General features: G+C 44.0%; 1 long non-coding RNA gene across 1 annotated transcript in view; it reads left to right on the top strand.

Annotated features, from left to right (window-relative positions):
* Positions 1-18053, top strand: part of LOC144806305 (uncharacterized) — a 28523-nt gene extending 10470 nt beyond the window's left edge. Inside the window, exon 3 of the long non-coding RNA XR_013605757.1 lies at positions 17759-18053. This is a non-coding gene — a long non-coding RNA (uncharacterized LOC144806305). The remainder of the gene's footprint in view (positions 1-17758) is intronic.
* The last annotated feature ends 3699 nt before the right edge of the window (positions 18054-21752 follow it).

The following is a 21752-nucleotide window of genomic DNA, read 5'->3' as shown; positions in this document are numbered from 1 at the left end:
TGCCCCCGGCTTCCGCCTCAGGGGAAAGTAAATAGCAATAGATACGGTAGGTACCGCACTATTTCACACGCTCCCAATAGCAATAGATGCAGGAAAGTGTGCAGATGGACTTCACAAAATGAAATGGTTCTGGGCCCTAATAGAATCATGTAACTTTGCAGGCATATTAAGGCGAACAGACATGCCAAATTAATATAAGAATATTGTAATTTGGTAATGTAATATATCAATGCACGTTGTGACAGTGATGTGTATGATGTGTAACAATTATCGGTATTAAAGAAACCAGTCTATCCAGTTATGCTTTCTCAATTCCTTCTTCCTAGAGGCCACCACTGCTGCTATCCAGCTGTATTCAGCAGTGCCTCCTGTGACCTGTGTGGTAAATAAATAAATAATACCTCTCATTTTTGAATGAATGAATGAACAGATAGCTCAATAAAATAAGAGTCAAGATTCGAGGTAGTAGGAGTTTCTGCAGATTTTATTACAGCATAAGGACAGGATCAGGACAACCTGCATAGGATGACCCAGCAGCTGCTGGGGCTTGGTCTGGGATGAGCGCGCTAGCTTTTAATAACAATACATCAACTTATATACATAGCGCAAACACATAGCATTACATTGCAGTAGGCGTAGCAGTGGGTGGAGCAGAAGGCGTGACGCGTAGCAGTCGCGAAAGATAACAGTAAAAAGAGGTGTAACTGGGAGTATACTTAGGCATGTGATGCAAACGTAACAGAATATGTCATGAATGGGCGGAAACATAGGAGGGGGCTACCTAAGGAGCCGGGACCTCTAACCTAATGGTGCGCGAAAACTGGCAATGACGTATTACTAGGAGAAGCTGGGGGCTACGAACTCTGTGCTAGGAGCAGAGACTAGAGTCTGGAGGGTCGGAGCGACATGTACCTAAACCCTATCTGGTATCTGATGTTTAGGGAACATGTTGATATAAACTAGAAGTCATGAGGGGAAAAGCTAACTTGATTCTAAGACTGGACCATGCATTATTCTACACGTAGTGCGTGATGAAGAATATTAAATGACCATTAATACAGTATTTCTCTAACGTGGAGCCGAATAGGCTAGACAATGACGGAAACTATTGATGCAGTTCAGTAGCTTAGGAATGCAGAGAAGAAGGACTGAACTGATAGCTGGAATCATAACATACTCTTGGCAGACTCAGAGGCAGAGCCAAGCTGCACCGGGCACTGCGAGGCAGGAAGTAAGTGAAGGGTCGAGGATACAGGTGGGGGCTGTATCGCTCCTCAGCGAGACTTTTCAGGAGACAGGAGCTGAATCTGATGTCCGGGCCCTTTTGAGGCCTAGAAACGGGGACTTTATAATGGAATAATGTGCACACTGAGAAACGTGGCAACATAACTTTACATAGGCCTGATATTCGTAGTATTCACGAGGACTGGAAAATGACATACCAGAGGTGGACACAACTATAATTGCGTCATTAATCGGACATGGGGAATAACATATGCATATTGGTCATGCACACATAACATATGATGGATGAGGCGTAGGGACACAGAACATGGCAAAATTTACTTTTCCACATTCCCTCCTTGTCACTACGTTTCCATCAGGAAACATCAATTTTCATGATACCATCTATCATTTCATACAGTACCATTTGCTCGTCTCGAATTGTCTTGGAACGGGATTTAGAACGGGGCTTGGGACTAGGAATACAAGAGGTAGCACAAATGCCGCAAATCGCAGGGCCACATTGTATACAGAGGCAGCAGCTAAATATGATCGCTACTGCAATACCTAGAAAGGACAGGACTTTCCATCCCCATGCGGAAATTATATTCCAGAACCAACCGGACCATGTCCAGGTGCCTGGATCTTGGTGTAACAGATGGGCAATTTTATGGAGTCTGGTTATAGCTGAATAAACAGACGGTGCGTTATTTGGAATAAAAATACAGCAACTAGATCCGATGACTCTACAGGCCCCGCCCCTATCGGCCAGTATGACGTCAAGGACGAGACGATTTTGCAAAACGACAAATCTCATAGCAGATTGTTCTTCGGTTAGGTTACCTAGAGCAGAGGCAGTCTCATTTACTACAGCTTCAAGGGTTCTGGTTAACCTACGGATCAGTTTACTATTCTGGACAGGTCCTACAAAGAAGAAGAAACCTTTATTGAAATCTGTATACTGTTCTAGAGTAGTTTCAGTATAGTCGACAATTGGGGACTCCCTTCTATGTCTAATGTGTACTAGATGTGTGTTTCTGTGATAATCAGATGGGGCTAGGAAAACAGGTGGCAGTAGGAAGGCAATGTAACAGGTTCCCTCCCAATCGAGGGGCAGACGGACATATGCAGTTTGACCACAAATAAAATAGGAATGACGTAAAGCTTTGAAAACAGATTTCCTACTGTCACTATACTTGACAACAGTAGTACATTCACTATGTCCTACATGTACAGAACCATAATTACGGACACATAATTCGCCTTTAACAGGTAGTACTGAAATAGCAGGTAAGTCTGGAGTAGTATCAGACTGAACATTCAGGACCATGAAATTCGACGAATAATTACCTAAATTATAAACTTCATTTTCTAGATCTAAACCTGTTCTGTGGGGGAGACCTTGCTTGTCTGGAAAACATGTACTGTTAAGAAAAGACATATCTGTTGAGGATGACGTTAACGTGGACCATGCTCCACACGAACCATTGTGTGAAAATGGATAAGGAAAGAGTGGCAGAACTCCCTTCGGTGTCTGGAAAGGGGGGAGTCGACCACACACCCAACAATTAGTGGCATTGCTGGTCTGGTGTGAATAATGTAACATACGGATGAAAGAATTGTTGCGCATAGCGAGGCGGTATGAATATTCGTGAGGAGGCAGATCACTAAACGTGTGCTCTACTGTAGCATTAGCAGACATATTTACATGAGGAACTGGAAAATACAGATAGAACGCATAGCTGGTGCAGGAAATCATTATGCTGATGAATAATATGAAACTCAGAAAAACGATACATCTGATTGAATTTTGACTGACTCTCTCACTATGGGGGTCTATTTTATACATGTCAGAAACAGTCTAACCGTTTCACCTAGGGGAGGACTTATACAATCAAACTGACTGACTTATTTTACTAGACCTGAGCTTTAACTTATACTCCTGTTGCGGAGTTTTCTCTAACAAGGGAGGGGTTGTAATAATGTCTTGTGCGGGACAGTCCTTTAAAACAATGTTCTGGCAATCTTTCAAATCCTGGGAAATGTTTTTAGAAACGGATTTCGATCCTTTAAAAAGTTTAACATGAGACAGGTGGATCCATCCTTTTCTGCCTTCCAACTTGACGGCAGTACGGGTGGTCAAGAGGACCTGACGTGGCTCCTTCCAACGTGGTTCCAGCGGACTTGATCTGTCGAAATTCCGGACCATCACTAGGGAGCCTGGAACGATTTCATGTGGTGCCACCTCGGTATTGTCTGGAAAGGCGGCAGCAACCTGTGAACGACATGAGTTGAGGGCAGACATCAAGGAAGCTAGGTAATCTGTCAGCATATTACATGAAACATCGGTAATACTTCGGGGTCTAGGAGTACCCCACATGTTAGGGGGGCGGCCGAATACGACCTCATACGGGGACAGACCTGATCTGGAATGTGCGACCATGCGCATATAAAACAAAGCGACTGGCAGAGCTACTAGCCAGTCCACACCTTTTTCTTTACAGACTTTGGCAATGCGGATTTTCAGGGTCTGATTATGTCTTTCGACTAGACCGGCTGCTTCAGGATGGCGTACACAATGGAACTTCCACTGGTACCCTAACAAAAGGGAAACGTGCTTCATGAGTTCAGATGAGAATGGCTGACCGTTATCAGAATATACGACTCTAGGGAGTCCGTATCTAGGGAAGAATTCACGAACCAACTGCTTGGCAGTGGTCGCGGCTGTGTAATCTGGGACTGGATATGCTTCTGTCCATCTGGACAAAGCGCATACAACTACAAGGACATACTTGAAACCTCGACATCGCTCCATCTGAATATAATCCATCTGGAGGACCTCAAAAGGGTGGTCAGGGGGCTGGAAACCACCTTGTTCCACCGGGACACTTTTACCTGGATTAAACTGACAACATATCATACAGGTACGGACTTTCTGCTTGGCTGCAGCTCGTAAATGCTTGTTGAACCAAATGTTCTGGATACTGTCTAACATAGCTTTTTCTCCTAAATGTGCTGGACTATGTGCGGTATTGATAATGACTTGAACCATAGAATCGGGGAGAAACCATGTGGCTCTACCCTTCGTTAACCATCCTTGATCTGTCTGGACCCCTCCTTGTTCAGACCATTTCTTGATTTCATCGGGGGTAGCATGTAACTGGATATCTATGACATCCTGAGTAGGGTCCTTAACTGCCATGCATGTAGTCAGATCTGGAGTATGTGTCTGATTAACTGGAATGTCTGGAGTCTGTGCTGTAAGCTTGGCTGTGCGGTCTGCTAGATCATTACCTTGGGAAATAATGTCTGTAACTTTCGTATGTGCTTTGCATTTCATGATAGCAATGGATGTCGGTAAATGTATGGCATCTAACAGGGCTTGAATAAGGAGACCATGCTGAATCTTGGTTCCATGAGAAGTCATGAAACCTCTCTCCTGCCAGAGCACTCCGAAGTCGTGTACAACTCCGAATGCGTAACGTGAATCTGTGTAAACATTAAACGTTAAAAGAACTTCTACGGAGTGTGGAACTTGTACTGTCAGGGAATGCCCTAAAACTATGGAATCACTTTGTCTGATAGCTAGTGCTGTGGCTGCAACTGACTTGAGGCACGCAGGCAACGCCTGGGCGACTGGATCTAATGTGCTCGAAAAATAAGCACAGGGCTTGTATTGTCCTGCTTGATCTTGTGTGAGAACAGATAATGCTGTACCTTCGCGTTCAGTAACGAAAAGTGTAAAAGGCTTACTGTAGTTCGGTGTAGCTAGAACAGGAGCTTGACATAGGGCTTTCTTTAACTCGTTGAAACTAAGTGTATGTTCAGATGTCCAAGGGAGGACAGTCGATACGGCTGCCTCCTGTGTCGTTAACTGTATCAGTGGCTTGGCTAGAAATGCATACTGGGGAATCCATTGTCTACAATAAGAAGTAAGGCCGATAAAGGCACGTACCTCCTTCTGGGTTCTGGGCTGGGGAAGACTCGCTATTAACTGGATACGGTCTGGTGTCAACTGCCTACCCCTCTTGGACAGCAAGTGTCCTAAGTATACCACTTGCTGAACACAGAATTGAAGCTTCGAAGGTGACACCTTGTGCCCCATCTCGGCTAGAAAATACAGGACTGTAAGGGATGCTCGCTCGCAGGCGCGTTCAGAACGGGCTGTGATCAGTAGATCATCGACATACTGGAGCAGGGCAGTGTCAGTTGGCATGTGAATGTTGTCTAGTTGTCTCTTGAGTGCTTGACTGTAAATACTAGGGCTTTCTGTGAAACCTTGAGGAGCGCGTGTAAACATATAGCTCCTTCCATTTAAACAGAATCCGAAAAGAAACTGGCTGTCTGGATGAATTGGAACACTAAAAAATGCATTCTTGAGGTCTATGACAGTGAAGAACATGGCTTCGGAATCAATGGCTGTTAACAGGGAAGAGATGTCTGGGACAACTGGGTACTGAGGAATAATACATTTATTAAGCTCTCGTAAATCAATCACTAATCGATATACTGGGGGTGCATTTGGATCAGTACGTTTCATGACTGGAATGATCGGAGAATTGCATACATTGGAGTCAGTTTCTACAACTACTCCTTGAGCCATGAGCTCGTCAATAATTTTGGATAAGGCTGCTACAGCCTCGGGTGGCAATCTGTACTGTCTGATTCGGGGTAACACTACACCTGGTTTGAGAGTCACACGATGGGGTGTGATTTGCATGTAACCTACATCAGTTGGACCTTGCGCCCATAAATGCTGCGGAACATTAGACAATCTGGAATCAAAATCTCGTAATACATAGTGACCCTTAAAGTCACGTAGGAACAGACGTATTCCCTCTGGGGAACAGCAAATAACTGCACCTAATTCTTTCAGTGTCTTAATGCCTAATAGATTTTCTGGACATGACTTAGTAAGTAACAGATCAGTAGTGCGGGACAATGGACCTACTTCTAGAGTGACTGGCTTTGATATCTCATTAACTATTGGTTTTCCTGAAAATCCAAGGGAAACATTTCTTGAGCCTGAGAGCGGAGCCCCTGGAACTTCGGCATGACTAATTGTGGTCCTACTTGCCCCTGTATCGATCAAAAACTTTCTGTCTTTCCCTAATACTTGACTGTGAACATAGGGACCTTCTTGATCTACAGGTATCTCGATGAGAGGCAAGCCTACCTCCCTCTCTAGGCTGTTTCATGAATATGGCTGGTACTCTGGATACTCTGTCTGAGCATACTGGTACATCTGCGATGTAACGTGCTGTGTTGCAGCAATAGGCTGCGGTGCGGGAACTGTCTGTTGTGCATTCTGTGACTGAGGAATCTGTGAAACTTGTTCTTGTCTAGGCGGACGTGGTCTTTCTTTAGTCTTACCAGTAGCTATATTATGTTTCAGAACTGCACACTCGTTTATAAAATGACCTGGCTGTTTACAATAATTGCAGTTCCCTTTAACGGGAGCTGCAGGATGACTGGCTTGATTCGGACCCCTCTTCTGACTGTCTTGAGGAACAGATTGTGCAACTAGTACTTTCATTTTCGTGTCTTTCATACGTTTTCTCTCGTGTTCTTGCTCTTCCCTGATTCTATTCTGGTGGTACTGGAGCATCTGGAGCATCTGGGACGGAGTATTTGCTTGCCAGGTGCTCTCGACTTTCAAAACTCGATTTTTAATTTGTGGACTTGAATTCTCGACTAATTTGGTAACGAAAAGATGAGGGTATGACTCACTACTTGTCTTGAGACCACTGTTAATACTAAAACATTTTTCAAATCTAGAATAAAAATCACTAATATCTTCATCTTGTTTCTGTTTACAGGCTGAGATTGCATCCCAGTCTTCTTTTCTAGTTGTCAATAATCTGGGTAAAACCTGAATCAGTAATTCTGGTAATTCTTTACATTTATCTCCAAGACCGGTACCTGGTACTCGTGCCTTGTCTTCAGCTTCTAGAGCTGCCCAATCGATCTTTTTCTCTCCCACCTCCCATTCCTTTTCCTTTAACTTTTCATACACCCCTGCGGGTAACAGGACCTTTAACATTTTAATGATATCTGGGTAAGTGTATTCTCCCATACAGAGCATGTCTTTTAATTCTCTATGGAACCCTGCTGGATCTTTGTCATGACAGGGAATTAATTTCTTAATTTCAAGAAGTTCCATCTTTGAAATCGGAGTGTATACAAACACTCGTTGCATTACGCCACCCGCCCCTTGGACTGGGTGGACTTCTCGTAACGGATTCTGTCTGTCTATGTAAAATGATTTACTTTCTGGGGGTGAGACATGAACAAAATGCGGATTCAGGAACGTTCTATACTTGTGACGCTGTTCTAGAATGACACTAATTAAATCGGTACCTAGACCTCTCCATCTATACTGGAGTAACTCGTTCAGGATATCGTGTAACGGACCTGGATCAGAATGTTGACCCTCATACAGAGTAATGAGGTACTGGATCATATACATACCCACCAGTCGTTGCTCGGCTGGGGGCAGTTTCAGAAACATTTGTGCCACTATTTCGTCTGGAAAAGTGGTAGAATCAGTAATCCATCGGACTGCTGATCGGACTAGTTCTTGTTCATGCATAGTACTTAACTCACTATAACCGATTCGTGATTTCAGAATGTGATCGGTAGCTTGAAATACTTGTTCTAGAGAACCTTGTTCTGGTGCTGGATGATGAAAAATAGACTTGTGTTCTAGACGTAAATGGCGATCCGGAAATCTAGATTTTCCTACATACGCTATTCTGTCGGAATTCTCGTCTTCCTCTTCAGGATCAGAGATACTTTCTTTCTCGCTTACTTGTGCTGCTTTACGCTGGTCGTGTAACCTTATTATTTCTTTACGAATTTTCTTGTACATACTCTCCATGGCACCGACGGTCTTGTGCTTACCCTCGGCTATATTATCACTCCACCTTGTCAGGATTCTCATTTCGGCCGGATCTTTAGACGGGTAATCTTGTTCTCTTATTAGACAATTGATCAAGAACTTTAATATCATGAGCTGAATCTCGGCTTTCCTTTGAGACATAATCTCGCCAATACTTTCTGGATCATCCCCTGTACGGATGAAACGATATATTCTGTCTAGATCTTCTTTCATATTCGGTAAGGTGACCAGATACTCGGTCACTCTCCTTACACGTAAGGAATATAAAACCATATTATATTCGCCTGGAACTGGATCATAGACACATTCGTTAAGGGTTTGCCTGATTTCTGTAACAGACTGATGTTTAGGCGTGCGCTGTAACGCTTGAGCATGTAATTCGAGTAATGTTAAACGCTTGTGTGGCGGCGGGGTTTGAGGAAGACCTCCTCCTGCGGCCCCTAAACTGGAATCGTCGATTGACATTCTTCGTCCTGGCAGGGTCGGTAATTGTAACGTGGGCTGGACTTGTATGGCGGACTGGGCCGGGGGAGCTGTTAAGGGCACCCCGGTGTCTGAAGGAGCAGGAAGTGCCTGATTTACAGGGACTGGCGGAGCGCGAACAGGATTTGCATATTCGGGGACTGTGTCGTCCAAATAGGACGAAATAAAAATATCAGCTGCGGTCGGTTTGTGACGTAGCTTGGTCGGAACTAATGGCGGCGGGAAATTACTAGATGCCTCTGGGGTCGCTTTTGGCAAGCCCTCGGCAAGAAGAGGATACATACCCTTAATAAGGGCATGCCTCTGTCTGTCTGACTGTTCGGCTTTGACTTGTTCACCTATTTCGATTAATTCTCTTTCTTGGGCTCGTTCTTGGGATTCTCTACTTAACTCCGACTTTCTGACTTCCTTTTCGGTTCTTCTATGCGCTTCTTTGCGCCATAACTCGATGGCATCTTTCTGTGACTGTCTGGCTTTCTTTTTCCATAATGCTTCTTCCACTCGCATGATACATTCGGCATCCCATGTACCCGATACGGGCCATCTATACTTTTCTTCTAACTGTTTGGTATACTCTACCCATAAATCTAGATACATTATGGCGCTTATGCCATGTTTCTGATACATAAAGTGACCTGGACTGTCCCTAGGCGGGACAGGAACCGCTTCCTCTAACAGACCCTTTCTAGTTTTTAACTGACGTAACTTGGAAAATATAGGCATGACTGAACTGTAATCTGGACACAATACAATACACAATGAAAACACAAAATCACATCACACTCATACCACAACATTAAAATACATAAAGAACATTATAAATAACAGTTCGAACAGAATATTACCTGAAATACTGAGAGCAGAAACAGAACAGAATTTCTCGAGAACGGAACAGACTAGAATTACTGGATGCACTGCTATAACAGTACGGAACATACCGGTCCCATAAAGGGACGCATCAAGACCCGTATCCACCTAGGTGAACACTTCGTTTGTGAGTCTGGGCACCACCAACCCACGGACCAGGAGTCAATTTAGATTGGTCCTGTCTAGATACTACCCCAGCAATGGTACTCACCGGGCAGCACGGAACGGAAGGCCTCGGACTGGACTGGACGACGGACGACGAACTTCGGACTTCAGTTACAGGTGGGCCTCCGGATACCTCGGACCTTGGACTCTCGGCTTGGGCTCTGGTCGGCACTCGCCGCGTTCCTCCACCGTCTCGTTTGGATGCTGGACCGCCTCCTCCGTCTCCTCCGTGGGCCTGAGGGATACTTGGAGCAGAAATATCTGCCAGTGCACGGTATGGTTCCGTCACGACTGCAGAGGGTCAGGGGGTCGGCGTGGCTTCACCGACGCGTGGGGAAAGGGCAAGTCCCTGTTCGGGCGCCATTATGTGGTAAATAAATAAATAATACCTCTCATTTTTGAATGAATGAATGAACAGATAGCTCAATAAAATAAGAGTCAAGATTCGAGGTAGTAGGAGTTTCTGCAGGTTTTATTACAGCATAAGGACAGGATCAGGACAACCTGCATAGGATGACCCAGCAGCTGCTGGGGCTTGGTCTGGGATGAGCGCGCTAGCTTTTAATAACAATACATCAACTTATATACATAGCGCAAACACATAGCATTACATTGCAGTAGGCGTAGCAGTGGGTGGAGCAGAAGGCGTGACGCGTAGCAGTCGCGAAAGATAACAGTAAAAAGAGGTGTAACTGGGAGTATACTTAGGCATGTGATGCAAACGTAACAGAATATGTCATGAATGGGCGGAAACATAGGAGGGGGCTACCTAAGGAGCCGGGACCTCTAACCTAATGGTGCGCGAAAACTGGCAATGACGTATTACTAGGAGAAGCTGGGGGCTACGAACTCTGTGCTAGGAGCAGAGACTAGAGTCTGGAGGGTCGGAGCGACATGTACCTAAACCCTATCTGGTATCTGATGTTTAGGGAACATGTTGATATAAACTAGAAGTCATGAGGGGAAAAGCTAACTTGATTCTAAGACTGGACCATGCATTATTCTACACGTAGTGCGTGATGAAGAATATTAAATGACCATTAATACAGTATTTCTCTAACGTGGAGCCGAATAGGCTAGACAATGACGGAAACTATTGATGCAGTTCAGTAGCTTAGGAATGCAGAGAAGAAGGACTGAACTGATAGCTGGAATCATAACATACTCTTGGCAGACTCAGAGGCAGAGCCAAGCTGCACCGGGCACTGCGAGGCAGGAAGTAAGTGAAGGGTCGAGGATACAGGTGGGGGCTGTATCGCTCCTCAGCGAGACTTTTCAGGAGACAGGAGCTGAATCTGATGTCCGGGCCCTTTTGAGGCCTAGAAACGGGGACTTTATAATGGAATAACGTGCACACTGAGAAACGTGGCAACATAACTTTACATAGGCCTGATATTCGTAGTATTCACGAGGACTGGAAAATGACATACCAGAGGTGGACACAACTATAATTGCGTCATTAATCGGACATGGGGAATAACATATGCATATTGGTCATGCACACATAACATATGATGGATGAGGCGTAGGGACACAGAACATGGCAAAATTTACTTTTCCACACCTGGAATCCTGCACTTAATCAATACCAAAGGTCATCAATGCTTCTAGCCAACTCCAGTCACTGGTGCCACTCGCACCCCCACCACCCTTGGGCCTGTTATTCTTTTAGCCGGCTCCAGTCAGTAGTGGCCCCTTGGACCTGTATGAAAGCCTCCTAGCCAGCTCCTGTTAGTACTGCCCCCTGGGACCTGTTATCATTCTAGCCAACTTGAGTCATTAGTATCACCTTGGGACTAGTGATCATACTAACCAGCTTCAGTCAGTATTGGCTCCCTGAGACCTATTATCCTGCTAAGTACCTCCAGTCAGTAGTGACCCCTGTACCTTAAATCCTGCAAATATTCACAACCAGAGGTTAACTCTACTGCCAACCAGTTCCAGTCAATATTGACATGCATTGTTACCCTGCTTGTAATGAATACCAGAGGCCAGCGTTGTGCTAGCCAGCTCCAGTCACCAGTGGCCCGTCACATATTATCCTCAATAGGATCAATGCCCAAGGCCTGTGTAGCTGCTAACCTGCCCTAGTCGGTAGTGACCTCCCAGATCTGTTATTCTGCATATAATCAGCAAGGCTTCGCCCCTAATAACACTCACCCCACATCCGTATAGTATATTAGCGATGTAATTTATTTACATCATACAGTAGGTACCGCACTACACGATCCCAAAAACAAAGAAATTCAAAATTTGCCTAACCGTTCAGCACGCCACCTTGTCAAAAATGACCAAATCACACCAAGCACTATAGCCTGCCACATCACATGGCACATTCAGCCACAACATGACAAGATACCACGGCAGGGATTTGGGGCCATTAATCCTCTGTTCGATGCATGTATGCTGTAGATGCACATGCTTTGCATACTCCTGCCATCTTGTGTTGGGTCCGGATGTTTGCAAGTTGTTTCATTATTACCCCTAGATTTATATTCCGGCGTTAAAATTACCTGCACCACTTAACAAATCTCTATTCGTTTCATCCCACCGCCAGAACCAACCTACACGAAGGGATGAAAGACGTAGCCGAGTGGATGATGAACAGCCGCCTGAAACTGAACTCAGACAAGACGGAAGTCCTCATCCTTGGATCATCACCCTCTGCCTGGGACGACTCCTGGTGGCCCCCTGCCCTGGGCAGCGCACCCAAACCAACGGACCACGCACGCAACCTGGGCTTCATCCTGGACTCCTCCCTCTCGATGACCAGACAAGTCAGCGCCGACTCATCTTCATGTTTCAACATCCTACGCATGCTCCGAAAGATCTTCCGATGGATCCCCACCGAAACCAGGAAGACGGTAACCCAGGCACTCGTCACCAGCCGACTGGACTACGGAAACACCCTCTACGCCGGAACCACAGCCAAACTACAGAAAAGACTCCAACGCATCGAGAACGCCTCCGCATGACTCATCCTGGACATCCCCAGACACAGCCACATCTCCGGACACCTGAGAGACCTGCACTGGCTCCCCGTCAGCAAGAGAATCATGTTCCGACTCATCACCCACGCACACAAGGCCCTCCACGACCTGGGCCCCAGGTACCTCAACAACCGCCTGACCTTCTACACTCCCACCCGTCAACTACGATCGACAAGCCACGCCCTCACCGCCGTTCCACGCATCCGAAGAGCCAACATGGGAGGAAGATCCTTCTCCTACCTGGCTGCCAAGACGTGGAACTCCCTCCCCATCCACCTCCGCCTGACCTAAGATCACCTCTCCTTCAGGAAGCAACTCAAGACCTGGCTGTTCGAGCAGTAGCCGACCCCCCTCCCCCAGCCCCTTGAGACCCTCCGGGTGAGTAGCGCGCTATACAAATGCCTGATTGATTGATTGATTGATTGATTGATCCCCTCTGATACTCTCCCTCTTTGCTCTATTTGTTTCCAATTGTGATGTCTTATTTTGCACCTGTTTATTACTTTCCTCCACTTGCAGCATTTCTAAGGACTGAATTTTCCCATTCTCTATCATTTTTATACTATCAGCTTGATTGTTTAGGCATTTATTTTTCATAACTGCTTGTACCTCCGATAGATCCTTATTAAATAGAGGGTAGAAGGGTTTTGTTGGAGACATTTGTTTACCCTCACCTTCACAATATGATATTTGGTCATCGTTGTTTCCAGTGTTCAATCTCACTATATCTGATGCATTTGTATTTTTTATACTTTTAGAAGCTTATTTCTTGCTTTCCGTTGTTTTTTCCTCTGTCTTTTTGATAGATGAACGTCCGGAGCTGCATCTGTCATTGTTGATTGTGTCGAGCATAGTTTTATCACTTCTTGATCTTTTGTTTTATCATCTATTTTTTCTTTAACAACAACAGTATTGTCTTTACATTTTATTGTACCTTTAGAGGGGCAGTCAGTCTTGATGGTTTGAATTCCATCATTAGGAAAATTCACTTTTACATCGTCAATTATTGTTTTTTAAATATCCGGAATGGTAACTAGTTTGTTAATTAGTGGGCACAACTACACTCTGCATACGTAGATATTGGCTGGGATTGTGCCCTTACTATTAGATTATTTTGCGTTGTTATCTTCTGCTCAATTCCGGTAACAGAGGATGCCATAGCGCTCGATCTATTTGGACCTCCATTTGTTGGACTGATATGTTAAAGCTTCCAGAGTTAATTGCGAGGTTTTGAAGAATAAATCCCAAATTGCTCCTGCGTTCCCACTTCCTGGTACCTGAGTACCTGGGCTATGATGTTGCCCATTTATGAATAATAGGTCCTTATACTCCTCTTTTTGTTGTCCTTGAAAATCATGTCCTCGTCACAAGAATTAATGAATTGTGGACTACTATTCAAAACGTCTTTTTGATACGGAGTACTCCAACGCTGTAGAGTTTCTGGGTTGCTGTTGTATTCGTCCCTATTAATTTGAGATCCGTTATTTTGATTACATTTCGGCTGGTCCTGTTTTTACCTGAATTTATTTTAGACGAGTAAGATCTGATTTCAGTGGGGTATTGGCTTCCCTTATGATTTTCACCCCACCATTTAGTTCATTTGGAGCTTCTTGCTCTCGTTGATTTATTTGGCCCAAATTAGATGGTTTCCCTATACCGTTCGCTTTTCTGATTTTTACTTGCACTTCTATTGGCATTGGCTGCCTAGTTGGTAGTAAGTGCTGAGTATCTCCCATTGTTAGATTTGTGCATTTTGTGTCCTTTTGTTGTGAATGACCAGTAAGTGGAATAGTTAACATTTTAGTTAAATTTGACATTCGTTCGACTTCAGCTTCAGACTCAGGGTGGCCTCGTTCACTTACTCCTTGCTTAGGGGATATAATATTTGAACACATGGGTTAGTTAGCAATGTTAGCTTAGCACCAGTTGGATCTTTCATAAAATCAAACTTTGACAGCGACTTTCCCAGTTCCCCAAATGTATAGACCTTAGATGATTTAAAGGACTATATGTCACCTGTCTGTTTTATTTTAAACATATCTAATATTAGTGTTTGTTGTATTTTTCTTTTCCTTTTGATAGGAGGGAAAGGTGGCCGCTCCTTTCCTGACCTCATAATACACCCTCTAAGGTGAAGAAGTCTTGCTTCTTTCAGAGAATCAAACGGGCCAGTGACAAGACCAAACGGTGCTTTGATTGGACAAAAACACCTCCAAACACCTCCAAGGGAAAACACCCCCAAAGCACATCTCAGTAAAGAATCCGTCGGTGCTGCTGGTTACTTATTTAATGAACTAATTAATCAATCAATTGATTAATATCCGGGCTCCGGGTAGGGCTGTAGTCTAGGCATGCATAGTAATTCAGGGGTCGAGGGGTGCTTTAACAGGGTCAAAGTCTATTGTCACTTTCCCCTTTTCATAATTTCTCAGATTTTGTATTACAGACTTGTTACAGACTCCAATGGCTCAGCGACTTACGGACGGATCAACCTTAACTACTCGCCACATGCCACACACCTCTTGCCACTTGTCACTCACCGCTCACTGTTCATTGCTTGTTGGTTGCTATTCATCCCTGTCAAGAGTACAAGGGAGAATGCTGGCAATCGTTCAGGAGCAGGAGCGGGGTCCAGAGCCAGTCCCTCTACAGACGGCAGATGTAGGCACTTCCCTCCACTCCTCTGCTCAGCTCTGCTCTGCTCAATGCTTTGTGTATACATAAAATCAGGCGGCAGTTCCCTGAGTTCTGAGGAATGATTGAAGCGTGTGATGTCAGACCATAGATGCGTCCATTCCTCATCGGAAATAGGACGGTGAATTAAGTCTTCCCACATAGACATATACCGGGGGCATGGGGAAAGCACTGTTTTAAGGAGGAAGCTATAGATAAATGAGATCACCCCTTTCATGTTAGCAGTCTTGGTGAGAAAGGCCTCAAATTTTGTGAGAGGTGGAGTAGCAGCCTCCCATATCTGAGGTGTGAGGGCCCAGTGCATCAATTGGATATACTGATATCTTTCCGTGCCTTTGACATTGATCAAAAGTAAGGGGATCGAAATTGTGGAACAAATGTATTAGAGCTAAGCAGCCTCCCCTTCTCCGGGCATCAAAGGGTCCCTTATGTTGGGCCGGGGGGAAAGTTGGATTGAAATGGATTGGAGTGAATGCGGATGGAAAAGGAGTCCATACTTTAAGAGTGGTGCGTGTGGGGCAGCTAAGGTCACCCTGGCAGCCGCCTGGAAGAGAAGGGAGGCTCCAACTATTTCCCTATGGCACTCGCGTCTTTGGAGACTGCTTAGTCTAAACCGTATGGCTGATATTTTCAGGGATAATTATAGGAATTTCGAATTTAAATGGGGCCCCCTTGTCTCCTTCCTCTCCCAGGGCCGTCCGTCTGCGGTGTGTCCCTCCACCATCAGAGCCCGCCACCTCTTCCAGTTTTGATCACAATCCCAGTGTCGACCAACCTCTCGTTAGTATGAACACACCGCCACCACGGGTGGGGTGGGGGGTGGATTTTTTTCTTTTTTTTTTCTTTGTTCCTTGTTAGATTAATAATTACTTATCCCATGTTAAGATGCGTTTGTCCACGCTTTTTGGCTATTCCGCATACAACACCTCGGTGGAGCAACCTGGAGAAATTACCGTTACAGAAGGCCGTTAAGTTTTCTTTAGACCTATCTGCAGGCTTAGAAAAAGTTGCATGATCTTCTTTTTTTTCTTTTTTTATCTTTCTGTCTCATCTCCGGGGCACTTAGAAGCTGTATCTTTCATTTGGCTTATCTAATAAGAGGAGGAGCTGGTTTATATATTTTTTTTGTTCGAGTTTTTATATAGCGCGAACTTGAACCGATTAGGTTATCAGAGCGCTTTACATAGCACCAGTTACGTTACATAAGGACACACATTCATTTTTGTAAGGCACGGGGAGATTAAGTGATTTGCCCAGAATCACAGGATGTTTTAGCGACATTACCGAGACTCGAACCCAGTTCCCCAGACTTTCTCATCCCCTGCGTGGGACCAAGTGATGATGTAATTTTTGCCTGTGGACTGTGGAAAAAAAAATTAATGAACACATTTTTGACATAAATAAGGTGGCAGGCCAAAGGCTCCTCTGTGCCTTGCAGCAGCCGCCGCACGAGCAGCACCACAAGCGCCTTAGCACCGCGGTGCCGGTAGCGTCCGTTCCTGCCCCCAAAGCAGATCAGTAGAACTTAATGAGCCTGTATAACAGGACGCGGGTGAAGCAGGAACCGGTCACAAAACAAACCCTGGCAGTCGTCCCAGGCTCCGCTCCGCTTGCTCGTCAACTCCTCTTCGGCTCGGCCCCTCGGCTCTAATCGATACGCTCTGCACTCAACGCCGAATCACAGGCCGACAACAACTGTGAACACCAACAGAGGGAAGAATTGTGTGTTTCCCCCAGTTAGTGAAAAAAACCCAGCATAAGCATTGGCTGCTTCTGCTGCACCCAGAGTCTTGTGCGTCTTTTCAGTCTAATTTTTCTGTCTGGAAAAAGATTGTGTCCTGGTTTTCTGCACCCAGTAAATCCAGGTGCAGAAAAACCTAACAACTGATAATCAAGTGGAATAAAATGAACACATGAAAGTACGCCTTAATTTCATTGCCCTTGATTCACACTCTGGACCATAGTTGAGGGATAGGTCTAGGCATAGTCCTCGCAGCACACAATAGATTTGCTTGAGGCAGAGGCCAAAACTCAAAAGTCAGGAAACCAGATACAAGTAGGTGGTAACTCAGGGCAGGGGAAAACGCCTGTTGTCTGTGGAGGAGTCATTCCCTTCCCAGAAATCTGCATTACAAATTAATTAATAGTGTATATTTTTTAATATCTGTTTGGTGCCAGTCCATATGACTTTCATATCTGCCTTTGGGATTCTATGTTGCAACTTTATAGGGTAAATGTATCCTTTGTGAGCTTAATAAAATGTTAAAAATTCTACAAATCCTCACTCCTACATCCAAGTACTCTCATGCTACCATTCTGCACTCTGCACTGTCTGAAAAACAGCTCAGCATTTTCAAAATTCTGCATTGATTTGGCTTGTAAATTATATTTTTGGAAATGCACATGTATTAACTATTTAATTTTAATACTATAGGTGATTGAAATTACGGACGAAGAAAGCAAGATTTAGCACTAAGCAACTGAATGTCAGTGCCATAAGAAGGATTATTTAAAAAAACTGAAGGACATCCGGCATTCTACGTTTAAACAATTTCCAAAAATCTAAGTGTGGCGAGGAAAGTACTATACCTGTAAGTGAAGTCTCTAATTTTGCATTTCATTAACCCAGAGCAAAGCCATATCTGTGCACACAGCATCAGAAATAATGTAGAAAGACCGCTTCAGCATCCTCATCTGAAATATTATCAGAAAGACACATTGCCTCAGCATGACAGAATAACGTTCATCTAAAGCATCATGTCATTCCAGAGAGGAAACACACACTGCATAAAAGAAAGTTACAACTAAAGGTTTCTTCTGGATACCATCAAAGAAAAGACACTGAAAGAAGACTCCGAAGCTGACACGTTAACAACTAAAAGATTGGAAAATCACCTTTGTTCAACAACCGTTTTTACAGTTACGCAAGTTTGAGACTATCTGCTTCGGGATAGAACACCTCGACCCACTCTGCTCACTCTTGCGAATACCTTAAAAATTCACCACTTTATTGTGTTAATGACCATCTCAGATTGTTTCCTTTTTATTGTGTACTGTTCTGTAATTCTATGTAAATCGCCTCAACATTATCTGTTGTGCAAGAGTGATATGTACAACTGTTAAATTTAAAAATGGATTAAAGGATCACCGTTGTACTATAGGTAATGTAAATAAATCCTCATCTTCAAAACTACAATCCTTAACCTTACACCAAACATAGAAAGGGTAAAAGGAACTGATGTTCTGCGACTGGTGATCCACAATAGTACTGTGCACGTTCAAACGCCCTCAGTTACTGCCAATACATCAGTGCAAAAAGGTTTCAGGCGTAAATCTTATCTCACTGAGCATATGAGAATCCACACTGGGGAAAAACCTTATCAGTGCTCTGAATGCCAGAAAAGCTTTAGAGTCAAAGCGAGTCTATATCAACATGCATTAACCCACTCTATGGAAAAACCTTACCAGTGCGCTGAATGTCAGAAAAGGTTCAACCAAAAATGTTATCTCACTGAACATATGAGAATCCACTCTGGGGAAAAGCCTTACCAGTGCTCTGAATGCCCAAAAGATTTCAAACTTAAATCACTTCTAACTGCACATGTGAGATTCCACACTGGGGAAAAACCTTATCAGTGCTCTGAATGCCAGAGATGTTTCAGTGACAAAATGAGACTCACTAAACATACAAGGACCCACACTTGGGTAAAACGTTATCGGTGCACTGAATGTGACAAATGTTTTAGTGAAAAAAGCAGTCTCACTCAGCATATAAGAACCCACACTGGGGAAAAACCTTATCAGTGCTCTGAATGCCACAAATGTTTCAGCCAAAAAAGCAATCTCACTCAGCATATAAGAAGCCACACTGGGGAAAAACCTTATCAGTGCTCTGAATGCCAGATATGTTTCCTTCGAAAAAGCAGTCTCATTCAGCATATAAGAATCCACACTGGGGAAAAACCTTATCAGTGCTCCGAATGCCAAAAATGTTTCAGCCACAAATCTAATCTCACTGAACATATGAGAATCCACTCTGGGGAAAACCCTTATCAGTGCTCTGAATGCCAGAAAAGTTTTTGTAACAAACCAAATCTATCTCGACATGCAATAACCCACTCTGTGGACAAACCTTATCAGTGCCCGGATTGTCAGAAATGTTTCAAAGACAAAAGCACTCTCACTCAGCATACAAGAACCCACACTGGGGAAAAACCTCATCAGTGCACAGAATGCCAGAAATGTTTCATTAACAAAAACAATCTCACTCAGCATACAATAACCCACACTGGAGAGAAACCATATCAGTGCACGGTATGCCAGAAATGTTTCAGTTGCAAAAGCAGACTCACTGAACATGCAAGAATACACACTGGGGAAAAACCATATCAGTGCTCTGAATGCAAGAAAAGGTTTTGTAACAAACAAAGTCTTTCTCATCATGCAATGACCCATTCTGTGGAGCAACCTTATCAGTGCTCTGAATGCCAGAAATGTTTCAATGAAAAACGCTATCTCACAGTGCATATAAGAACCCACACTAGGGAAAAACCTTATCAGTGCTCTGAATGCCAGCAATGTTTCAATGAAAAAAGACATCTCATGCTGCATATAAAAACCCACACTGGGGAAAAACCGTATCAGTGCTCTGAATGCCCAAAATATTTCAAACTTAAATCACTTCTAACTGCACATGTGAGATTCCACACTGGGGAAAAACCTTATCAGTGCTCTGAATGCCAGAGATGTTTCAGTGACAAAATGAGACTCACTAAACATACAAGGACCCACACTTGGGTAAAACGTTATCGGTGCACTGAATGTGACAAATGTTTCAGTGAAAAAAGCAGTCTCACTCAGCACATAAGAACCCACACTGGGGAAAAACCTTATCAGTGCTCTGAATGCCAGAAATGTTTCATTCAAAAAAGCAGTCTCACACGGCACATAAGAACCCACACTGGGGAAAAACCTTATCAGTGCCCTGAATGCCCAAAAGATTTCAAACTTAAATCACATATAACTGAACATGTGAGATTACACACTGGGGAAAAACCTTATCAGTGCTCTGAATGCCAGACATGCTTCAGTTTAAAAAGTAGTCTCACACGGCACATAAGAATCCACACTGGGGAAAAACCTTATCAGTGCTCTGAATGCCAGAAAAGCTTTAGAGTCAAAGCGAGTCTATATCAACATGCATTAACCCACTCTATGGAAAAACCTTACCAGCGCGCTGAATGCCAGAAAAGGTTTTGTAACAAACCGAGTCTATCTCGACATGCATTAACCCACTCTGTGGAACAAACTTACCAGTGCGCTGAATGCCCAAAAAGTTTCAACCAAAAATGTCATCTCACTGAACATATGAGAATCCACACTGGGGAAAAACCTTATCAGTGCTCTGAATGCCAGAGATGTTTCAGTGTCAAAATGAGACTCACTAAACATACAAGGACCCACACTTGGGTAAAACGTTATCGGTGCACTGAATGTGACAAATGTTTCAGTGAAAAAAGCAGTCTCACTCAGCATATAAGAACCCACACTGGGGAAAAACCTCATCAGTGCTCTGAATGCCAGAAATGTTTCAGAGTCAAAATCCGTCTCACTCAGCATATAAGAACCCACACTGGGGAAAAACCTTATCAGTGCTCTGAATGCCAGAAATGTTTCATTCAAAAAAGCTGTCTCACACGGCACATAAGAACCCACACTGGGGAAAACCCTTATCAGTGCCCTGAATGCCCAAAAGATTTCAAACTTAAATCACATATAACTGAACATGTGAGATTCCACACTGGGGAAAAACCTTATCAGTGCTCTGAATGCCAGACATGCTTCAGTTTAAAAAGTAGTCTCACACGGCACATAAGAATCCACACTGGGGAAAAACCTTATCAGTGCTCAGAATGCCAGAAATGTTTCAGTATAAAAAGTAGTCTCACTCTGCATACAAGAACCCACACTGGGTAAAAACCTTATCAGTGCATTGAATGCCAGAAATGTTTCAGTGAAAAAAGACATCTCACGCTGCATATAAAAACCCACACTGGGGAAAAAACTTATCAGTGCTCTGAACGCCCAAAAGATTTCAAACTTAAATCACTTCTAACTGCACATGTGAGATTCCACACTGGGGAAAAACCTTATCAGTGCTCTGAATGCTAGAGATGTTTCAGTGACAAAACGAGACTCACTAAACATACAAGGACCCACACTTGGGTAAAACGTTATCGGTGCACTGAATGTGACAAATGTTTCAGTGAAAAAAGTAGTCTCACTCCGCATATAAGAACCCACACTGGGGAAAAACCTTATCAGTGCTCCGAATGCCAAAAATGTTTCAGCCAAAAATCTCATCTCACTGAACATGTGAGAATCCACACTGGTGAATTAAATTATCAGTGCTCTAAATGTCAGAAAAG

This window comes from Lissotriton helveticus, assembly GCF_964261635.1.
Source record: "Lissotriton helveticus chromosome 1_1 unlocalized genomic scaffold, aLisHel1.1 SUPER_1_unloc_6, whole genome shotgun sequence".
In the NCBI taxonomy this organism is placed as follows: Eukaryota; Metazoa; Chordata; class Amphibia; order Caudata; family Salamandridae; genus Lissotriton; species Lissotriton helveticus.
Note: the sequence above shows the minus strand (reverse complement) of the source record. Positions and strands in the feature narration are given on the sequence as shown.